This window comes from Myotis yumanensis, unplaced genomic scaffold (assembly GCF_028538775.1).
Source record: "Myotis yumanensis isolate MYYU_CA2020_CCGP unplaced genomic scaffold, mMyoYum1.0.hap1 SCAF_7, whole genome shotgun sequence".
Lineage (NCBI taxonomy): Eukaryota > Metazoa > Chordata > Mammalia > Chiroptera > Vespertilionidae > Myotis > Myotis yumanensis.
Genome location: NW_027223758.1, coordinates 81,084,434 through 81,107,603, shown reverse-complemented (window position 1 = coordinate 81,107,603; position 23,170 = coordinate 81,084,434). Strand labels below are relative to the sequence as shown.

The following is a 23,170-nucleotide window of genomic DNA, read 5'->3' as shown; positions in this document are numbered from 1 at the left end:
AAATGGATTGAAGTGGCTCCTCAGAAGCTGACATAATAGCAATTTGTATTTATATTATGCTTCTCATCAAAGAAGCATTTCACAAAGGCCTGTTTCCCTAGAGCTACCCCATGGAGCCTTGGGGATCTGCCAGCCTCCAAAGCACAGCCTCAGGCTCTGACCACAGTGATGACCTCCAGGCTCTGGATCACAGGGCTGACTTGCCTGGGAGTTGGGAGGGCATATCTGTATCCCCACTGGCCAGAGGGGGGAAGAGTGACTGCCTGCAGTGTGAGGGCTCCTGGTGAAACAGGTCATGGAAGACTAATCAGAATGGCTGATCCACCAACACACATGCACGTGGCGCATGTACACACACACACACACACACACACATATACAGTGAAAGCCATTAGAAATAAGAGCCTGTCTGGGGTTGGGATCGCTCCCCAACTATCCATTAGCAAAGACCAGGATTTCTGACTATGCTTCGTTTTCCCCAAGTGTTTCAGACATGCAGGGCAGTGATAAAGAACATTTTCTTTCCTTGTACTCTAGATAGGAGACAAGACAGATGCATATTTATATATTGAAAAGCTAAAGCATCTTCAAAGGATCCTCTTTTATTTGTCTTTGTCTCCACAGTGCCGGATGTATGGCAGGGGTTATGTAAGTGTTCTGCAATGAAATAACAGCACTGGTGACTTGATGAAGGACAAAGGTGGATCAATGAGATGGTAAGTGGAAGTTTCTCGGTGGGAGGGATAACTTTATGCCAGGGGAGCTGGGCAGGATTTCATTCTTCAATCACAAAAGCAATTTAAAAATATAGCTACCACTTATTGAAATGGTAGCTTGGCACTGTCTTGCTTGGTTCTGGTCCAGAATTTAATATGTCTTTAAAAGTACAACCTTCACCTCTATGAGCACCACTTTACAAAACAGGAAACTGAGGTTCAGAGAAGTTGTGCCTGGTCCATGGATTTGATAAGCTCAAGGTTGGAACCCAGCTCTACTAGGCTCCAACTCAGTGCATCCTGTATTGCTCATCCACGATCTTGCCTCATCTTCCCAGTGTTATGTCCACATCCATATTTGTTCTATGGAAATGCATCACTTGGAAATATATTCTTTCTCTTTTATTTAGCAAAAAAGTTCTGTATTTTCATATATATAATTGATTTCAGAGAGGAAGGAAAAGGATAGAGAGATAGAAACATCAATGATGAGAGAGAATAATTGATCGGATACCTCCTGCATACCTCCTACTGGGAATCGAGCCTGTAACCCCAGCAGTGCCCTGACCAGAATTGAACTGTGACCTCCTGGTTCATAGGTCAGTGCTCAACCACTGAGCCATGCTAGCCAGACTGTATTTTCTTTAGAGCCAAACTTAACCCTCAAATTTTCCAGTGTCTAGACCAGGGGTGGGCAAACTTTTTGACTCGAGGGCCACAATGGGTTCTTAAACTGGACCAGAGGGCCGGAACAAAAGCATGGATGGAGTGTTTGTGTGAACTAATATAAATTCAAAGTAAACATCATTACATAAAAGGGTACGGTCTTTTTTTTTTTTAGTTTTATTCATTTCAAACGGGCCGGATCCGGCCCACGGGCCATAGTTTGCCCACGGCTGGTCTAGACTATGCCCCAGCAAACCACCAACCAAATACTCCATCAAGAAAGGGAGAACAGGGATCTCACATCAATTACCAAAGATTTGGATATTCTGTGTAATGGCAGGGTTGTTCCCTGTCCTGATGTCTATCCTCTGTGGCCTCACAGTGACTGTGAGCTCCCTGCAGTCAGAGACCAGGGTCTGAGTTCATGCTCTACCAGTTACTTCCTGTGTGACATTAGACAGGCCACTGAACATTTCTAACTATTATTTTCTCATTTGGAAAACTGGACACAAATAATACAGAACCAATCTCACAGCACTATTGGAAGGAGTAAATAAAACGACGACGATAAAAGCCTTAGCACTACTTGGCATGTCATCGGGTTGCCCATGACGGTTGGTGATGAGGAGTGCGGTGACAGAGATGACAGCCCTCACGTGCTCCTCATGCAGTGTTAGTTCAGATGGGTTGTCTGAGGCCCTGTGAGGCACTCAAAGGGAAGGAAAGGGTTTTCAGTGACCTCAGCTCAGGGTCAATGGGGAATGCAGGGGTACAAAGAGGAGACGATCTTACACTATTCAAGTCTATAAAAAACTGCTTCTTATGAGTAGGACTAACTCCTTGGGAGGTTGATCCCCAGCTGGTGACATAAGAAGTGTCAAACAATGGGATAAAAATGGTCTGGAACATTTAAAAGAGATAGATAGTGCGCAGCGCTATTCAGAAGGGCAGTAGCTGACCTCTGCAGGCCTGAGTGTCTCTCTCTGAGATAAACTGCCCTTTCTCACCTCTGCACTCTTGTTCACAACCCCCTCCAGCTGGTGCTGAACCCCCTCTCCATGTCCTCACCCTGTCATTGTCTATGTTAATCATAAGAATCCTCACAACTCAGTTCAAATCCCTGCAGTTCTGGGAAGCTTTTCTCAACACTGCAGTCCAAACGCCCTCTCCTTAAATAAGAGCTGTCTGTATTTCTCACATGCCAGTATCAGTATGGTGACTTCGCACCAATAGTCCATTGTTCACATTTAAGCCTTGGTGATCAGCCTGCAATTCTTCACAGATAGGACCTGAGCCAAATACAGAGTTTTGCATTCCAAAACTGGGGTCAGCACTGAGGCCAGATGGAGCTGATAATCAGTTTACATACTTGTTAGACAGAAAGATAAGTAGCAACCAACTGACCTGGCAGGGTCTTAAAAGTTCATACAGTCCAAATCCTTTCCTGTGAAGTAAATGAGAAGACTGAGAACCAAAGAAAGGATGTTCCCAGCTCAGAGTTAGTGAATGTCAGCGCCCAGTCTCGTGTTTCTCCACTCAGGCTATGGGGAATGTTAAGCTCTCTAAGAGAACCCAAGCCAAGCTATGCTTTCTATACTCTCCCCTTGGCCCCTTATCTTAATCGAAGTTCTGAGCTTTGTTGTTTCCTTGGAAAACAGTACAAAAATATATGCTCACTTCAAACTCACCCTACTTTGAGAGCATCAGCTATCCAACCTCAATTTTTACATTGCACTCCACTCTGTTGAAATACCTACAGTTCCCCTAAGCTCTCTGGACATCTTCCCCATGCCTCACTTCACTTGGCTAGCCTTCTCCTCCTAGGATTTACCTTTAAGGTCACTCCTATGTGAAGTTTTCACTGACACTCCCCAGCCCCCCCCCACCCCTCCGACCTCAACCGGAGAAAATTTCCTTTACCTTTTACCTCTTACTCACTAGCATCTACAATGGGGGGAATTCATGGCTGAACCTCAGTGCTTTGTAGTGAACATGCTTCTGATAAAGAACTTAACTGCCTGTACTTATTTATTGCTTCACAGATCAAAAGACTATAAGAAAATTATTTAAACAGTCTTTCATTTCAATAAATTTTTATGCATTTATTTAAAGAAACAAATGGATTTAAATAGCATTGCTATGCCTTCCACAAACATTCAAACAAAGGATATTAAAACTGTTTACTACATCTATCTTTCGATGTCCTTCATGTGGACACAGGATAAATTCTTGAGTTTAGCTGAAGGATTTTTTAAACACATAACAAATGAATTCTCCGACTATGACTCTAAGGGCCTTTGTCCTAATTAGGAGAAAATCAAGGAATATTTATTTGTTTCTGTGTCACAATCCACTCATCTCAAGGCTCTGAAAGAACCTACTTCCCCACTTTTTTGGATGCTCTCACATTTCTTATCTTCTTAACAATTTTGCCTCGTTTTACACAGAATATTTCAAAGTACTAACAAAATAACAACTAATAATAATTTGGAGTTTAGATGTGCATGAAAATGCTGGGAAAAAATAAATTAAGCTTTTCATTTATTTATTTTTAAAGCAGCAAGACTTCTCAGATATTTAAAAATGTTTGTGTGCCATGGGAACCTATAAGGGATGCCACTGGAAGAAATACTCATACATCTTTGACCTCCCTTACACTCTTTTGTAGAAAGGAGCTGTTAGAATTAGTGGTCTGGGAGCATCAGCCTGATGTCTCTGGCCACTTTAATGACTGACAGAAGAAACCTCAAAGGAATAAAATAAAAAAATTTTATTTTTCTTTAAAAAATCCAAGTCACTTGACCCTGTAACTACTATTAACTGTCTTAGAGGAAGTGCTATTTCTGGAGGTACCACATGGCACATTCTTTACAGAAAGGACCACATTTAAGCCCTTGGTCAAATGATCATATACATCACAATATAAAGAGAATCAAGTCACCAAAAAATACTCATAGGTATATGTAGATGCCCATTGAATAGTAATGAGCATTTACTTCACCACGAACTTGAGGTACTAGATAAACAAAAGTGGCCAATATATGCAATAAAATATTATTCAGCCTTAACAAGAAATGAAATTCTCACATATATTATAACAGGGATGAACTTTGAAGACATTATGCAAAGTAAAATAAGCCAGACACACAAAGGACAAATGTTGTAAGACACCAGCCCACATGAGGTACGTACAGTAGTCAAATTCACAGAGACAGAAAACAGCATGGTGGTTACCAGGGGCTGGGGGGAGGGGGGATGCGGAGTTATGTCTGATGAGTATAGAGTTTCAATTTGGGAAGATGAGTAATTTCTGGAGATCATGGTGATGGCTGCACAACAATGTGAATGTACTTAAAGCCACTCATGTGTACACTAAAAATGGTTAAAATGGTCATTTTCATATTATGTATAGTTTACCACAATAAAAAATGACACCTTGGGGCAACCATCATATGGAAATCCCATAGATAAGATGGTGGGATATCAAGAAGATAAAAGAGTATCTGAGTAACCAGCTTTTGAAGAATATAAAATCTCTATTCAGATATCCTTTTTGAAATTATTTTTCTTTAATACAAGAGATAAAGCAATACAGCAGTTTTAAAAGGGAGAGCTAAGGTAAAATAATTTAAAAATTCTGTTTTTAACATGTTCTTAAAATTTAAATATGCATGAAGGTCTGATGTATACAAGCACAGGGCTAAGTGATATTAGAGATACAAATACAGAAAGTTTATTTATTCATTTTATTGATTTCAGAGAGGAAGGGAGAGGGATAGAGAGATAGAAACATCAATGATGAGAATCACTGATTGGCTGCCTCCTGCATGCCTCACACTGGGGATCGAGCCCACAACTTGGGCATGTGCCCTGACCAGGAATCGAACTATGACCTCCTGGTTCATAGGTCAGCATTCAACCACTGAGTCACACTGGCTGGGCCAAATACAGAAAGTTTTGGTCCCTGTGCTCAAGGAGTTTATAGGGTTACAGGAAGACACAGCCATGAGTAAGTTGGTGACGGCAATAACTGTGCTCTGAGAGCTGTGCGTGAGTTAAAATACACAGCTCTGGGAGTATGGAGGAAGATGATTTTAATTCTAATTGTGGATCTATTCCCTATTCTTCACACCCACCTTAATTCTTCCATCCTTGAGAGCCAGATCAAGCCCCACTGCCCCTGAGAAGCCATCCCTGATTGTTCCAACCCACTGTGGCCGAACTTTTGGACTCCTCCTACAATGCATTCTAGAAACTATTCAGAGTCTGGCCCCTTACAGTTTTAAGCAGACATTGTAAAGTGGCTAATATACTATATTTGTATGTATTTTTATGCACTCCCCCTCTCTGGTTAGAAGCATCCATTGCTTGGGGATGATTCAGATCTTTAAAGTAGGATTAAAAGAAAAACGGGAAAAATTGGGTTTCGAGTCCATAGGACAGAAAGGTTTTGAAAGCCAGGTGTGGTCAAAAGCAAAAGGGTTTTCTAAATTCCAAAAGCTCCGCTTATCAGATCCGAAGACACGAAGCTTGGCAAAGTCAATGGCAGAATTTTACCCTAACTCACAGCATTGTCACAGAATAGAGACAATAGGGGAGTTCCCACCAGGGAAGATGAGGAGAAAGCATTCCCAGACAAGGAAGAGGAGAAGGATTTTGTGTGGATGCCCCCAGGGTAAGAATACAGTCAGGTTCTCTGATCATCTGAAAGGCCTGGACTTTCTTGGGACTTGACCAAAGGTGGGAGTTACTTGACTGAAACACTAGACTAGGTTTTCTGGAACCCCCAGGCTGCTACTCTGCCCCTCTGTATCCCATATGGTTAGGAGGAAATCTTAGAAAAGTGTGAGACCAAGAGCTCTGATTCCACATGATGCATGTATTGTATGTAGGGGTCTCTTAAATTGCCTTGAATTCTCTGTGGACTCACAGAGGTGCTGAGCCCCTGAAATCCTGAGTCAGATGGGAAGGATAACAAATGCAGGACTTCCCCACAGACATATATTTGATGACTATGTATAGTGATGGTGTGAGCAACAGCATAATACCCACAACAGCAACAACAGCAGGTGAGATTAGTCACGTGGAAGATACCAGTACAAATTGTTTAGGAACCAGACCACCCCAGCCTCTCTCTGGTGGACAGCAGGGAAACAGCACACAGGGCAGCCTGCCTTACCACCAGAGGGCATGCCATGCATCCAACCATCTTGGAAAGGAACATAGAGGTGCTTCTTGAGAAAGGGGAAATATCCCCGATTGAGCATTTATACTTCAAACCCACTAAATATTGTCCAAGTTAGACCAACTTACACCTAAGAAACTATTCTAAAAGAAAAAATATTTAATTGCCTTTCATTTGGAAAATTTAAATTGGTAGGACCAAGAAAATTGAAATTGGTAGGTATAAAAACCAAATGTATCCTTTTATTTTTATTTTTTGACCCATTTAACTTAAAGTGTGTAAATATTCACCACTTTTAACCTGTTTTTTTTTTAACAAGTAGATTGTAATCTGAGATCTGTGGCATGCTCTATGCTCTATGTGTAATACGTACCCCTAAATATATGCTACATGAAGAACCAAAAGGAAGAAAATGCAAATTTCATTTCCTCTTTACCACTCATTCCACCAAAGCCAAAATAAATGACAAAACAGAGAGATTTAAAAAAATAACATAAGAGAAATCGAGAGAGAGAGAGAGAGAGAGAGAGAGAGAGAGAGAAGAGGAGAGAAGAGGAGAGAGAGGAGAGGAGAGGAGAGGAGAGGAGAGGAGAGGAGAGGAGAGGAGAGGACAGGAGAGGAGAGGAGAGGGAGTTCTGGAAAAAGCACGGGTATTATGAAACTCACAGGGCTTAGTCCCTAGAATATGAACACTGCTGGCCATGACAGTCTTTCTGCCAACCTTTCTGTCAATCAGCCGAGGTAAGTATCTACCTGAACCAATAGAGTCCTGCAAAAGTAATAAGCAAAGTTTTCAATCTTCAAAAATGTTTGAACATCTCTCTCTTAGAATGGAAACTCCTGGAACCTCTCATAAATGGATATTTCCCTTGGGGAATGAATATCCTCTCCAGGGTCAAGCCTGCATTCTCCTGAAGATTCATTCAGTGAGGCAACTTTGACAAGAAAGTCACATTTTTTTTCTTCCCTATTCTCTTACCTTGAAACCCACTTTGCTTTAAGAAGTCATGGGATATACTTTTTTTTTTTCTTATTGGAGTTTCCAGTGGGTGAAAGATTCTATACAAAGCAAAAGACAATCTGAAAAGTTGGCAACTACACCAGGGAAGTCTTAATGAGAAAGCGAACAGACTGCCTGGCTTTTTCTTGCCCTGTATGACGAGGTGTGCAAGGCTGTTAACAATAGAACTCTGCAAAAAAACACTGTGGAAAGCAGGTGAATATTGATTCTCTGTCTTAGCTCATAAATAATTAACGAGGCAATTGCAGTTTAAAGATATAGGCATTATATTTTTTAAAAATCTGGCACAATGGTATTCAGAAACTCTATATGCAGTAGCCCATAAAAATATCCTTCCCATCCTTTAAGAAGCTACTCGCATTTCATGAAGCCTTCCCTGAGCAGTCCAGCCCTCACCCATCACTCCCATCTCTGAACTCCAAGAGCATTTATTGCTTGCAGCAATCACTCAGCATAAGCTGTTAGGTATCTTTTTTTAAAATCATAAAACAAGCATAGTCCAATGGATAATAAAATTCTCCAGGGTAGGGATCACATTAAATTCCTCTTATTATCCCAAAGACCTAGCCTGGAGCCTGATCCACAGCCCACAAGTGTTCAATAAATGTTTGTTGTTCATGATGATATGTTACAGACATATCTGAAACACAATCTGGATAAACACAATACAGGAAAAGTGCAAATCATCATCTAACGAACATGTGAGCCAAGCAATCGATACAAGAGAGCTGTCTGCACACCCAGTGAAAGACAAAGTAATGCCCTTCTCCCTGCCCCAACATCCAACACGGTGATGGATTGTGCTACATGAAATTATCGATAAAGAGCAATGTAGTCACAATGATTCCTAAACAGTGGCAAGAAATATTACATACAAAATGCACCCTTGCAACAAAGACAGCAGAACTGAGAAGCTATGGAGAGGAACAGATAGAGTAAGTGGATGAAGAACCACTTTGCAAATAAGTAACTTCGAGCATAATAAAAATGCGGTGCTTTCATTTCCTCCTTCTCTATCTCCCCAGCCCAGAGGCCGAGATGCTGATTTCTGGCAAGATAGGTCGCATGAGCGTCACTTGTCCCTTAAACAAAGGAGCAGGAAGGCAAACTGGGGCATTCAACCTTTGCCAAAACAAACCCAACCCTTTCAAATGAGGTATGTTCTCACGATGTGAGGCAGGCTGAGTAAATTCATACAATTTTCATTACGTACACAAAGAGAGTAGAACAACTTACTTACCTCTGGTCTGAATTCCTGTCTTCTTCCATAAGATCTGACATTGAGTTAGTAGTTGGAAACTCGGGTCAAATCCATACCAGCAGTAAACCTCATATTGTCTTTCTCTATCATTCATATTTACCCTTTCTCTGCTTTCACCTTTCTTTTTATCCTGGAGGTGGGGAACTCGTAGGCAGAAGGCTCTACCACATTTATGGAACATAAAGATAACGTACTCAGCACTAGCAGTGTCTAACTGACATGAAGCAGGGGGAAATCAATCAGACCAATCCCAAAGTCCCAGGGCCCTGGGCAGAGAACATGGACAAAGGGAGGAACAAGAGAGGACCCAGATTGGCATTCCCACTCTGCCCCAGCTTGTACATAGTTTGTTGTCAGATGGACAGCCAGAACATGACGATCGATTTAACTGATCACTTCAGTAGAATACTGACAGTGATTCAACTGATTTTTAATACTATTTACTAGTTATTTGGCCTAATTTACCAACCAGTAAGATTTGAACTTATGCATTTAGTCTTCATTTCATCCACTACCATGTTTCTCAGTGACCCTTAACATTTTGAATGGGTTAAAGAACTTTCAGAGTGAATTGGCCACATAGACACAGCTCTAATGACCTGGTTTTTCTCCACTGCTCTTAGTCTTTTTGATGCACTAAATCCACTAGCTAAAGAAAATTAGGATTGAATTCCATGGGTTAATCGATGTGTAGCAGTTTCTATAACCAACATGGCTTTCTTCACAGACAAACGAAGACCCAAACCATCTCATCTCCTTGAAACGATTGGCCCGTAGCATCTCTTTGTGAGCCAAAGTTCTCATTGAGCTAAAGAAAGAATTATACGTATATAAAATATTCCTAAATTTAGAGAACGCAAAATGCTTTTATTATACAATATAGAATTTTCCTTCTAGATCCTGAAGACATGGACTTAGAAATGATTTATGTACTCACAGTCATTCACGTCCTGTTGGCACAGTGGACTGAGGTGCTCTGAGCTTTTCCTTTGTCTGTAGGTAGAGGTGGAAATATTTCAATGAGATGTACTCATGTCCAGGAACACCCAGAAGGAAAACAGGAAAGAGCCTAAACCGAAACACAGAGGAACTCATTTAGCCCTGCTGTTTCTTAGGGTGATGGAAGCAGCCTGTAAAATGGTGAGTGGGGGCAATGGCTAGAGTCAGCACAAGGAGGCACTACGGGGCAGAAAATGGGATTCCCCACTAGATGGCACTAGGACACATCTGTGGCACCCATGGGTACTGTTACCAAGCAGAGCACAGGGATAGCATCAGCTTTCACACATCTCCTAGGCAAGGCCTTGGATAGAGTGCCAGAGGGACTGAAGTTGGTATATGTGGGTATTTCATACCTCCTTAGGTTTAATCCTACATTGAAGGTATTCCTGGGCGGCACATGTGCATGTTCATATGAGTATGATTAAATATGTGGGTATGAATGTGCCTATGTGAGAACACCCATATACACATACATAAATATGTATGCACATATACATAACACACTTATATATTAGATGATATTGATATGGGTTCATACAGGCATAGTTATGGGGGGTATTATTACAATAATTGGAAATCGTGTTGGAAGAAGGGGACTAGTTTCTGTGGAATGTGTTCTGTATACAAGGCCTTTTCATATACTTTCTCATTTCCCCTTCACCATAGCTGTGAAAGGTGGCTATTACTACCCCCTTCACTTCCATACATTTTGATCACAGCTTATTTTTTGAACACCTGTTGATATCCAGAGGCTAAGTATTCCTCAAAACCCATCTTGAGGAAAGCAACTCAAGGCAATTCAGAAAGAGTTCTGGGATACTTCTTATCAATATCGTAGCATTAATCATACTATATAATAAAGAGCTAACATGCTAATTAGACCAAACAGCAGAACGACCTTCCAGAGGACCGTCTGGATGACCTTCTGGACGAAGTCGGGGCTGCGAGGGGCTGCAAGGGCTGCAAGGGCTGCAAGGGGCTGCAAGGGCCAATCCCCTTTCACAAATTTCGTGCATCGGGCCTCTAATAATGATAATAATTGCCTTTTACTTGTATTTCTATGTTAATACTATTTTACCTCAAAATACTACCAGATCTTTGCAACAGGTCTCTCCACTCTCCAACATTTCCTGTCAGATTGATTCTCTATGTTCCCACACTTGCCTCCCCTAAGTACATTTTACTATGCCCTCCGCCCACTCTGCCACTTACCATGATACTCGAATGTTCTCAGTATAAAATCTAACTTCTCAGGTTTCCATCTTTCTCTGTCTCCAGGTTCCTTTTCCACCGCCTTCCAAGGTGAACCCTTTGGTTTAATCACCTGGCTCACTCTCTGATCCCTAAACAGAGCACACGCTTGCTCTCTCTCCCCACCTGTGTTCTCTCCTTGTCCTGCATGTGCAGGTATGTTTCTCAATAGGGTGCAGGATCCTTCAAAAACAGAGGTAGTTACCTGCTCATCACCATTTCCCTCACAGCATGTGGCCCATGCCTACCACCAGGATGTTGCAACAACCCCAATCGTCCACCTGCACTACCTTCAGCCCCATCTTATGCCGCTCAAAATGAATGTCCACAAGCAGTCACATTTTATGACCTGATGCTCAGCAACTCATGAGGTTTTACTTTTTAATTTTAATTATGGTAGCAAAGTTTTATTATATACAAATCAGAAATACTGACAGGAATTGCATATGTGTGTAGGGGGAAGCAACATATATTTCTGCCTTTAAAAATAGGTATATATTGAAATTCTAGACTTTGAAGCCCAAGTTCTGTGTTGGTTGTAAGAATAGCTTTGGGTGCCCATGGACTTGTGGCTGGCAGGTCTCTGTCCTCCAGGTAGCTGATCTCAACGTTCCAGAAGTAACTGTTTGAAGAGGGATCCATGGATGTGAAGGCAGAGAGGCTGAGATAACGGGGCAATCCGTAGTCACAAGATCTGGCTTTGGTTCTGGTTTTATGGCTGACTCCTGAGTGGCCTTGGCAAAAGCCACTTAACCTCCCTGGGCCGCAGTCCCCTCAGCTGTAAACTAGGAAGTCTAATATTGAAACTCAGTGTTATTATGGGAATTAACCATGGTAATTGCTGTAAAATGCCTCGTAAATTATAAGGGGCTTTGCAAATGTTAGTTATTATTAAGAAAACATTGTGGGCATTTCCAGGTCTTTTGGTTTGTTTATTTGTTTGTTTGTTTGTTTTGTTTGGGGCAATACCAGAGGTGTTTACAACTGCCCTAGAATACTTTCTGTTATGAAATGCGTGATTTCTCTTGTGTCTGTATGATTGCTCCCTGCCCCAGTTCTAACTCTGTTCATATTTACACTCACCAGAGTCAATGTCTTAACAAAAATTCTTCTCTTTATTGTTTGAAGACTGCTGCTCAAGCTATTATTAATAACCCAATTAAGTATTATAGATAAATTTTCCATTTTAGATGTTGATTCCAACCTTGAACTCAACTACACACACACACACAATCAGATTTCTTTTTCTCCCTCTCTCCATCCTTCCTTCCTACCCCCCTCTTCCCTCATTTCATGCCTCCATCTCTTCTTTTTTTCCCCCTTTCCTCCAATGAGAGTCTAGAAACATTCACATCAGTAAATGCCACATGGACCTTTGACCGGAGTGACTCTTTGTACTTCTCCCCTGCCTGAGTCTACTTGAAATGCTTGCAAAGCCTTCTCTTTTTCTCCAGAGCATACGTTAGGCACTAGCAGGTATAACGTAACTGACTGTGTATTATTTACCAGTTAGGTCCCAGCACAGACTATAAAGTTAATGCATAATCTACTATGCATAAGGCCTGATTACTGAAGAACATTCCCCAGGCATTCCACAGCCTATAGGGGCAATGCATTTTCCATGATATGATGGGAATTATTGACTCACTGGACCAGAACACACTTGGAGTCCACATAATGACCCTTGTTTCCACAACGGACTAAAAAGCCAACAGACTCTGATTCCCTGCTTATTCACAGTTTGCAGATTATTGATCTGATAATGAATCAAGTCTTCATCCTCTGGGGGTTCTCAGCTCAATGTATGTGCACCCCCCTTCAAGAGGCCTGGGTCTCGGAACTTCCCAAACCAGCACCTGCACAGCAGCTGCCCCTCGTGTTCAAATGCTCAGATTGTGTTTGTCTTTAAAGTGTAATATTTCAGCCTCCCTTAAAACACACAAGGTCAGGGAAAGTGATACCCCCTAGGAAATAATAAGTGAATTGCCATAGACATACAATTATAAACAAGAAAGGCGTATAAAAATATAATCATAGAACTTTCAAGCTGGAATAAAATGCAGTAAAATTGTTTACAATTTATTGCACATTACAGTTAACCTTGATGGATTAAAGACAAGCCTTTTTTAAAGTGTGTGTGTGTGTGTGTACTGATATTCCTGAAGGGTTATGGTTGGAACTTGTTTAATCTAAAACCCTCATGTTATGCAGCCTCTCAGGGAACTGTGTTCTCTAGTGGCTAACTTAAGCTACACAAGAGCTACATGGAGCATTCTGGGGGGATGATCAGAACTTGATTTTATCCCCATGCTAGTCTATTAGAAAAACTATCTCCTGAATCAATAATAATAAAAGCGTAATATGCTAATTAGATGGGACGTCCTTCCGAATATCCTTCCAGACGACCTTCCGGACAAAGCCAGGGCTGTGAGGGAAGCCCGGGTCCTGGGTGCCAGAGGAAATCTGGTGCCAGCAGGTGGAGGAAGGAAGGCCTACTCTTGCATGAATTTTGTGCATTGGGCCTCTAGTTTTAATATAAAGGTCAATTTTGTTTTGAATGACCACTCTCTCACATATGCAGATGAAACAATGCATGTTGCTTCTCTATTTTCATGGCCTTCCTGTCCCCACCAGTCATTTTCCACCTCACATTCTAATGGAGATCCTTCTGTTTGAGCAGAACTCCAAATCAGTACCCATCATCTCCCACTTCCTCTCTCCCTCTTCTCCCCTGGAAGTACCCCTCTTCCCATGCCTGTCTTCTTGCGCAAGAGTGGATGGTTTCTGAAGCAGATTCCTCTGTTGCGATCTCCGGGATTCATATATGTGAAGTGTTCTCTCTGTATTTTTTGAGAAAAAGAATGAATGGATACAAAATGGGTCCAGCCAGGAATCCACTCTAGAAGGCTTTACTCTCTGATGTGGTCCATATTCTACCAGATCTTCACACTTATTTTTAAGATATGAAAGATTGAAAAGATCTCTAAACTCAGAAATATTTTTCTAGTGATAGGATTTTAGCTTAGATGCAAGCAGAGAAGTCTAGAGTTGTAAGTTTTTGAATGGCAGGTACTCGATCTATTTTCCATCAAGGGCTCATAAGCACCACAAAGGCAACGTTCTTTTTCCTTCTTCGTGTTTAACCCCCAACAGTCCTCATTATATTTCTCTGTTCAACTAATGCTGCTGTCCAGCTCTTTCTATTCTTCCCATCCCCAGATAACTTAGAGGTAACTATAATACAATTTTCTGCTACTTACTGCATGAAGTCGTTAAAGATCCTCTGTCAGGTAATTTATAAAAGAACATTCCAGGCTGTCCTTCACAATCACAGGCTCAAAGTTCAAGCAACCTGTAGTTGTACACATTGTACCTAAACCACCTTTGGCCCAGTGATTTGAGGCTATCATCCATCAGTGGATGAATGGTAATGCCCATCTCTGGCCCTCTGTGCTGCTGACAGCTGGTACTGCTGGGGAAGGTGCTGGCCCCCACTGCTGCTGGGAGGCTGCGATGCTGGGATGCTGGGATGCTGGGATGCTGGGATGCTGCATTGCTAGAGGAAAGGATCTTGAGACAGGATGCTCCTCATGCTCAACACCAAGTGGCACAAGTTCCATAACACGGTGAGGGTAATAATTGTGCCTCAACACCTATATCTCCTTTCTAGATATTCTAAGCAAAACTGGATTTGCTACCAAATCCAGAATATCTTCTTTCAGCAAACTACCCCTTACTTCCCATTCCTCCCTCACCTCATTCTCTCTTCATGCAAAATGTATATATATATATATATATATATATATATATATATATATGGCATATAAGGCAGAGAGGGTTTCTGACAAGCAATTGGGCAAGTACCTTATCTAGAAAGGTTATGTTAAAACATCAAGTAGAGGTTTAAAAAGTACAAGCTGCTTTTTACTTCACAAAAATATTTGAATTCAACATCAGTCCATTGAATTTGATTCACTGATATAAAATCATGGCTTACATGTCCAATAAAAATTTCCTTGACATCAGCCAGTTAACCTGCATATGAGGCAATGATTTGTTAACTATCTTTCTTTTATTGCTAATGCCATTTGGCTTTCAGAGTTTTAGCCATGACAAATTTACAATATTACTTTTGAGAGTGTTATTGATATGACAAAATAAGATTTCAGGCTCACCATCATTGCCTTTAAATCCACCCTTATCTCAGATCTAAACTTCCACAGTACAAGTTTCTCAGAGGTTGTCAAATCCCAATTCTTCATCAGACCAGTTAGAAGGTTGCACAGTCAACACACATCAGCTCTATAATCACACCATAGTGAACATAGTACAAATCATGAGGTAGACCAGAAGGCTTCCCTTAACAGCCATTCAGTGATCCTGAATAGTTGGGATTGATTTTGGAACATCCTCTCCTATGCACAGATACAGCTATAAATATACCCTTTTGTTCTATTGACAGGAGCCTCAAGAGGCTGATATTCATCTGTCTCAAATAAACTCCTTTGAACTCTTGGGGAATTCCCTTTAGCTTTTTCATTACCACTCTGAAATTATACACAAATAGTTAGTTGACAGCATGCCCTTTATTTGAACATTATTAAATATACAATTATCACATATAGTATGTTCTATATGCAGGTAAGTTCCTTCAGGATAATGCATATTTTCAACAACAACAACAACAACAAAATGAATTGTTAAATCACTCTTCAAGTGCTGTAAAACCAACTCTCAAATTGTGGCACTAAACATTCACTCTGGCATCTACACAGACTGGCAGGAGTGTTTGACACACTCATCATTCTCTCAGGAAAAATACTGCATGCATCATTGCATAATTTATTAAGAGCAAAGCTGAATAATTAGGTCATCTCCTTGTGCAAGGCTACATTTTATGATGATCTTTTTAACACTGTAATCTAAATTGGGGTTGGAGTTGAGGCATGGAGGGGAGTTGCAAGTAAACTAATAGAAAGATGCTCTTTATGAAATAACAGCTATATCATTCCATGCCATTGAAAATAGGACCCATCCTCAAAAGGCTTTCAAATCATCTGTATTATTGGCTAACAAGTATCAAATGTTTTACTACTAGGAAAATGATTATATAGATTTATGTGTGTGTATATATAGAGTGTTGTGTTTTAATTTTGGTGTGGTGGGGGGAAGAAAAGAAAAGAAACTTAGAAGTCAATAATTTCCCCCATTAATGGTAGAAAAGAATTTTAAAATGTTAACAAAAGCAAACAAAGTCAGAGAAAAAGCTATGGCTTACCCCACAGTTCCTCTTGAGCCCTGAAATGACAGTTCTGAATAGCCAATGTCACCAAAGAGACAACTCTGAATAATCAGTTGGGATCCTTCTCAGGTGATCAAGGCAAGGAAGGCAGCCAACGTGGAGGACACATGGATGGCCAGTTGTTTGCTACCCTGGCTCCCTCAGTCCTTCCAGTTTTCAGCGCTGGAACACTAAAGTGGGTCTGTTATTCTAGGAGACTCACTTTTGAAGTCCCTCCCCTTGGACTGCTCTCATTAGCATCTTGTTCTCCTTCAATGGTTCACTAATACGTGAGCACCAGGCCCTTTTCCCATTGGAGAATATGAAGTAGCCAGACAACCCATCTTAGGGCCCCAGCAAGACCATTGGAAGATCATTCTTCCTGTGGTCACTCTGGTTCTGCTTGGCCTCCCCTTTGCCACATTGCTTCCTCCTTCTTTTCCTTACACATTACTGGGAGGTTAAATTTTTACAAATCTTATATTCATAAGACATTTTTTTTGTCTTTGAGCTGATGAGAGATAAGAAGGGCTCATACACCTGGCCTTCCTAGGGTGGAAAACTCCATTTGAGAAATGAATTGGCTGTCCTGAAGTCTGGTACCTGAGCATACTTTACCATGAAATCCAGGTGGGAGAGGCAGGTTCCAAGGAAAGGTCAAGAGAAAGCTTCCAATAGCATCTGGTCCCTTTCTCTTTGAGAGAGGACCAGACCAAAGCCAAGTTCCATTACTGTGGTTATTTGTGAATTAAAACAGCTTAAAGCTCAGGCACCTAGAACTCCAGCTTTCATCTTCTTGTCATTCTCCTCTTCTTCATCATTATCACAAAAAAGAAAGAAAAATTGCCTTCTGGTCTACAATATTGAGTAGAATAGTTTGCACATATTTGCCTTAAGCAGAGGGTTAAAAACTAAAGCTCACTCATATTCACTGTTTCCTTTGAACATCACATAATTGGTCCCCAAATTTCCCTGAAATCTTAGATTTCATTCTGAAAACCTTACATTAGCTATAAGTTTATCCTAAGGATCAACTCCCTTTAAGCCTCAATGTCTATCCCTTGCTTTTGGAAATGAAACTGTTTTTCCAAAAGCTCAGCATGCTGTCCTTTGGGCTTTTGCTATATCTATAGCAACCACTCTGTTGGGGAACCATACAAATAAAACTAGGCTTTGGAGTCCGGGCACACATAAAAAGATACATTGCAATAATATACATTTTTAGGATCTTTGTTTAAACCAGTAACAATAGCTTATTAATAACTGCTGAGGTATTGCTGAGGTGTTACGACTAAAAAAGGATTCTATTCCTTGAAATTTAGTATATTTCCAAGATAATTTACTTTTGCATTTAAGACATTTCCATTTGCTAATTCAATTTAGACCCATGTTTAGAAGAGACTGGTGAGGGTAAAGCTCTCTGTTATTTCTCTAGAATTTCTGAATTTTCTCAAAGAGGAATGACTTTCCCTATTTGAAAGTCATCTCTTTCAAAGAAATCTAATGGCTTTGTGAGGATATTCACCCTGCTTTCGGCATTCCAGTGAGACTGACAGAACAAGAAGCAAATATTTTATAGGTGGGAATGAACAAAGAAATTACTAGTATGTCTAATCACAGTGGATTCTATGTGTTTCCTTTCAGTCAATGATTTCTTTACTAAAAGCAATCAGGGCTCCTTGGAGAAATAGTGGATTCTAGGACTGGACAGAAAATATATAAGATAAACTACAGAATTTTGCAGCAAGCACCAAAAAAGTGAGAAAGCATTTAAATACACACACACACACACACACACACACACACACACACACACACACCAGGAATGTCAAAGAAACACAAGAGGCAAGAGCTCCCAATAGCCAAAGCTGAAACAATTTGGATGGCAAAATAAATAAAGTAGTAAGATAAAATAAATATCCAGGAGTCTGTAGGGGGGGAAAAACTTCTACTCTCTCAGGTTCTGCAGCTGGGGCTAAGAATTCAACTGACGTACAGCAGAAAAGCACACAATTTTCATTTAATATTTTTAGATGTACACAGGAGTCTTCAGGAGGAAAATGAAGACCAAAAGATGTTCAGCCCTAAATCTTAATACCTTTTTGAACAAAAGATGATAAATCGTGGGGATGTGACAAGACAAAGGGGTTTGGATTAGAGGCAGCACTTTGTGGGACAGTGACCAGGAAATAGATGGCGGGGTGGGGAACTAATGGAAAATCAGAGTGATTTGGTAGGATTGTTTTTTCAGGTCCATGTCAAAGGTGATAAGAATGTTATCATCCTGGGACTGAGAGGCATCTTTTTATGGAACATTTTAGGACCAGGTTTTAGGTAGAAAAGGTCAGAGAGTTCTTTCTGAATTTGCTGTTTCTCAAGTGCCTTCGGCTCAAGATAATCAATGTGCCAAAGGGGCATGTTCTCAACCTCTTCAAATACATACTGACATAAATAAGTAAGTAAGTAATAAATAAATAAGGAGAATAGACAAATATCCCAAACAGAAGAATTTCAAATAACTGTGTAGAGAATCAGCCCTAGAGAAGGTGGAATGTAACTCCCCACTCCCTGAGTACAGGCTGCTCATAGCGACTTCCTTCCCAAGAGATCGCATGCAGTATGGGCAAAGGAAAAAGAGTAACTTTCCAGTTGATAAGTCTCACAAACATTACAGCAAACATAAACAAAATGATGTCTCTGGGTAGCATGTACCCTTAATATGAAGTAATAAGAATGGCACTTTACCTCTGTGATCTTCCTTAACAAAACCACAATTCTGCTCTAATTATGAAGGGAACATCAGACAAATCCTGACCAGTAGCCCTCAAAACCATTAAGGTCATCTAAAAGCGGAAAATTTGACTTTTTGTCACAGGCAAGAGGAGCCTAAAGAGATATAATGACTAATGTAATGTATTCTGGATGGGAACCTAGAAGAGAACAAGGTAAGAACTAAGAATATTGGAATAAAAGTATAAAAAGGTATCAATATTGGTTTATTAATTGTGACAAATGCACCATACTGATATAAGATGTTAGCAATAGGGGAAAATAGGTGTAGGGTAAGTGGGAACTCTATCTTTGCAATTTTACTATAAATGTAAAGTCTTCCATAAATCTAAAATAAACAGTCTATTTCTTACAAAAAGAATCTACTTACTACATTGCAGGCACAATCCAAGGGCATGGACACATTGGCACTCAACAAATGTTTGTTAAATGTATGAAAATAAAATTTGTTCCTTAGTCTCTGTGAGTTGACCTTCATACATTACCTTCTATCTAAGAGGTCATATTTTATTTAATATCAGAAATGACTTTGAGTATAGAAATGGTATATGAAAAGAACAAACTCTACTGTGGAAAAAATCAGAAGTAATTTCTTAGCAATGAAAGTAAATATTAACATTGCTTATAATCCCCATCACAACAGAACTTTAAAAATGATAATGCTAATAAGAGACTACGCTTTTTTATTTTCAAAATACTTGCACATTTATTTGCAATGTCAATTCCTGCAGTTCTCAGTAATGACTTGAGAAAGGCAAGATAGCTGTTATGTTCTCCTTTTAGAGCATCAACAATCTAGACTTAAAGAGACAATGTACGGTGTGTTTAAGGCAGAGAAGAAGTGCTTCATAATCACTCAGGCACACCTCATTAGATTGTGCTTCGCTTCATTGCATTTTGCAGATAGTATGCTTTTTAAAAATTGAAAGTTTGTGGCAACCCCAAGTCCTGTAAGTCTATTGGCACCATTTTTCCAACAGGCTCAGATGAAGGTTAGCAATTTTTAGCAATAAACTATTTTCTAATTAAGGTATGTATATTGCTTTTAAAAAAGAAATATGCCATTGCATACTTAATAGATTACAGTATTATGTAAACATAACTTTTATATGCACGGGGAGCCAAAAAGTTTGTGTGACTTGCTTTGTTGCAATATTCACTTTATTGCAATGGTGTAGAACTGACCCTGCAATATCTCTGAGGTGTGCCTGCATTGGCAATAACTAGGTTGTGGCATGGGAAAGCTGTCTCACTTTTCTGGGCTTTAGTTCCTCTATCTGAAAAATGAAAAGTATTTCCATGATAAAGGAGAGTTTATGTATAATATACCCTTCTAACTCCAAAGACATAAAAGAACATAAATTTATTTATTTCAAAATAAATACAGACCTGCACTAAATATTACCCCCCAAATCAAAGGACCTGAATGGAATGGAATGTTCTTTACAGGTATAGGCCGAGGCTAGAGCCCCCTGGTCACCAAGGGGATGAGACCAGCTATGTATGGATAATCTAGGCGAGCCCCTCAAATGGGAATGTGTGGGTTTCAAACTGGGCTCAGACAATGCTTCATAGAGATCTATGCCCAGGTGACTTCTAGAAACATCGTGTTATCATAAAGCCAAAGGCCTAAGTCAAAATTCTCACCTGAGCCTGGTTCCCAAGGTTTTGTAGGTACAGGCATTGAGAATGGACCTGAGCTGATAACATAAGGCTCCCTGTGGGTCCAGACTTGGATAAACGTGGCCTGAAACAATCATAATATGGCCTGTGAGGAAAAAGGCGCAGGAAGCTACCCCCCCAACAGATGAGTGAAATCAAAGAAATGGGATAATCCTCATTCAAGGAAACAGATATAATAGAAAAGTTTAAAGAGATGTTTTTGTGTGTGTTTTTTTTAAATCAACATCTTTGAAATCATCAAAGTAAGGGAGGGTAATGGGAATCTTGGCAGTGGGCTAACTACTAGGCTAACACAACCAAAGACTTTTTCAAGTAAAAGAGAGAATTGAGGAAATTTCCTAGGATGAAAATAGAAAAACCAAGTGATAGAAAAATGAAAGAAATTGACATGGAGGCTGAGAAATAAAAACATGTCTAATAAGAATTTCAGAAGAAAATATTATAAGAAGAATAGGGAGAGGGTCTAAAAGAGTTAGCAATGGCTGAAACTTTACAGAATTAGAAAGACGTAAGACATGAGTATTCCGATTAGGGAAACTCACTGTTCACACAGCAGGAGAAATAAAAATATATCCACACACAGACATTGCAATGGAGAGACTGTAAAATCTGACCAGAGGAGATAAATTACCCAAAAAGAACAGCAGTTTAGTTGACAGCTCATTTTTTCATTAATAAAAGAACTAGTTCAAAGTGCCATGCGAAAATAATTTTGAATGTAGAATGTTATGCCTTCAAGAGTAAATGTAAAATGAAGACATCTTCAGACATTTAAGGACTAAGTTTATTACTATCAGATCTTCACTGCAAGAATGATTAAGGGAGATAATTCATCAAAAAGGAAAATAAATTCAGAAGTAATGAGTGGGATTCAAGAAAGTTGGTGAGCAAAGAAACTGGACATAGTGGTAACAAAAATACATGGATGTGTATTGTAAACATTGAAGAAAATAGACCAGAAGGCAGAGGAGGGTGGGAGGGAGTAAGAGATCAATCAAAGGACTTGTATTCATGCATATAAGTATAACCAAAGGGCACAGACAGTAGTGGGGTGACAGCATGTGCTGAGGGATGGGAGTGGCCGGGGAGAAGTGAATGGTGGGAGGGGGGAGAGACATATGTAATATTTTCAACAATAAAAAATTTAAAATAAAATAAAAGGAAAAGAAAATAGAATTATTTTGTGTTCAAAATATGTTGGAATTAAAATTCTAGACAGCGATGAACATTGGGAATGAGGGGGTCTAAGGAGTATGAGGGATACTAAGGTCCTTCCTTTCTACATTTTGTTAGAAAATTAGTAATAGAATATGTGTATTGAAAATTTGAGGGGAACCAATAAAAGAACAGACATAAAATACATAATTTACAAGCCAGTGTAAAAGGGAAAAGAACAAAAGGAAGAGAATTATATCAATCTAATAGAGATGGCTAATGGAGGGAAAAGGAGAAGTAAAGTGAAAGTGGCATGAAAAGAACACACAAAATAAGGTGGTAGAAAGAAATCCAAAGGTACCTGGGGAAGCAAGTTTCAGAATAATACTTTGTATATAGCATTGATGCCAATTATGTAAAAATTTAAGTCCCTAATAAAATAATTATAATGTGTGTGTGTGTATATATATATATGCATTTATAAAATCAACTCTATAGAATGTTTTAAACAGAATAAAAGAAACAAACTCATGACAATGGTTGCATATTAGGTGAGAGGACCCAAGAAGACTTCCTTTATCTATAATATATTAATTACTTATGTATTAAAAAATATAACACAAATATAGCAAAATATTCCAGCTTATTAAGGGTTATATAGACCAGATAGTATTAGATTTTTGTGTACCTTATTTTTTAATAAAAATATGTCTAAAATTGTGTATATCTCTGCATTAGCCAAAAGTGCCCAGGTAGCTACAGGCAGAATCAAGACTAGCACCAAGTTTTCCTAATTTCAAGTCCCTGGTTTTTCTTTTCCATCAATATTCTAGGTGTTTTAGTTAATTGCTCCCTGCTGTCCTTAGAGATGACTTTTGAAAGTTCATACAAACTTTGGAGTTTTCATCCCTTTTTCTTCTACTCTCAGTGCCTAGATTGGCACCAATTTACCCTGCAGAGGTTCTTGGGAGCCTTAATTGAGGACCACAAAACGATAGAAAGATCTTTAAGTGCGTAGCTCTGAATAATTTCCCCAAGCAGATCACTCTGTGGAATTTCATTTTCAACATGAATGGTCACACTTCAAGCAATGAAAGAGACGCATTGTTCAGGGGGAAATGACGCACTCAATTCTGTGGTGCTGCTCAACAGTCTCAGT

At 39.8% G+C, this 23,170-nt stretch overlaps 1 protein-coding gene across 3 annotated transcripts in view; it reads right to left on the bottom strand.

Moving 5' to 3' along the window:
- The window catches only part of SLC14A2 (solute carrier family 14 member 2), a 369,451-nt gene extending 352,846 nt beyond the window's left edge, over positions 1-16,605 (bottom strand). For 2 of the 3 annotated variants that reach the window (XM_070421080.1, XM_070421082.1), the window contains exons 1-2: positions 16,381-16,604; positions 9,787-9,918 (exon numbers count right to left, since the gene is read on the bottom strand). The gene's annotated coding sequence lies outside the window, so the exon portion shown is untranslated. Of the gene's footprint in view, positions 1-9,786; positions 9,919-16,380 lie in introns of all 3 variants that reach the window. The other variant, XM_070421081.1, reaches the window with a different exon arrangement.
- Positions 16,606-23,170: the final 6,565 nt, after the last annotated feature.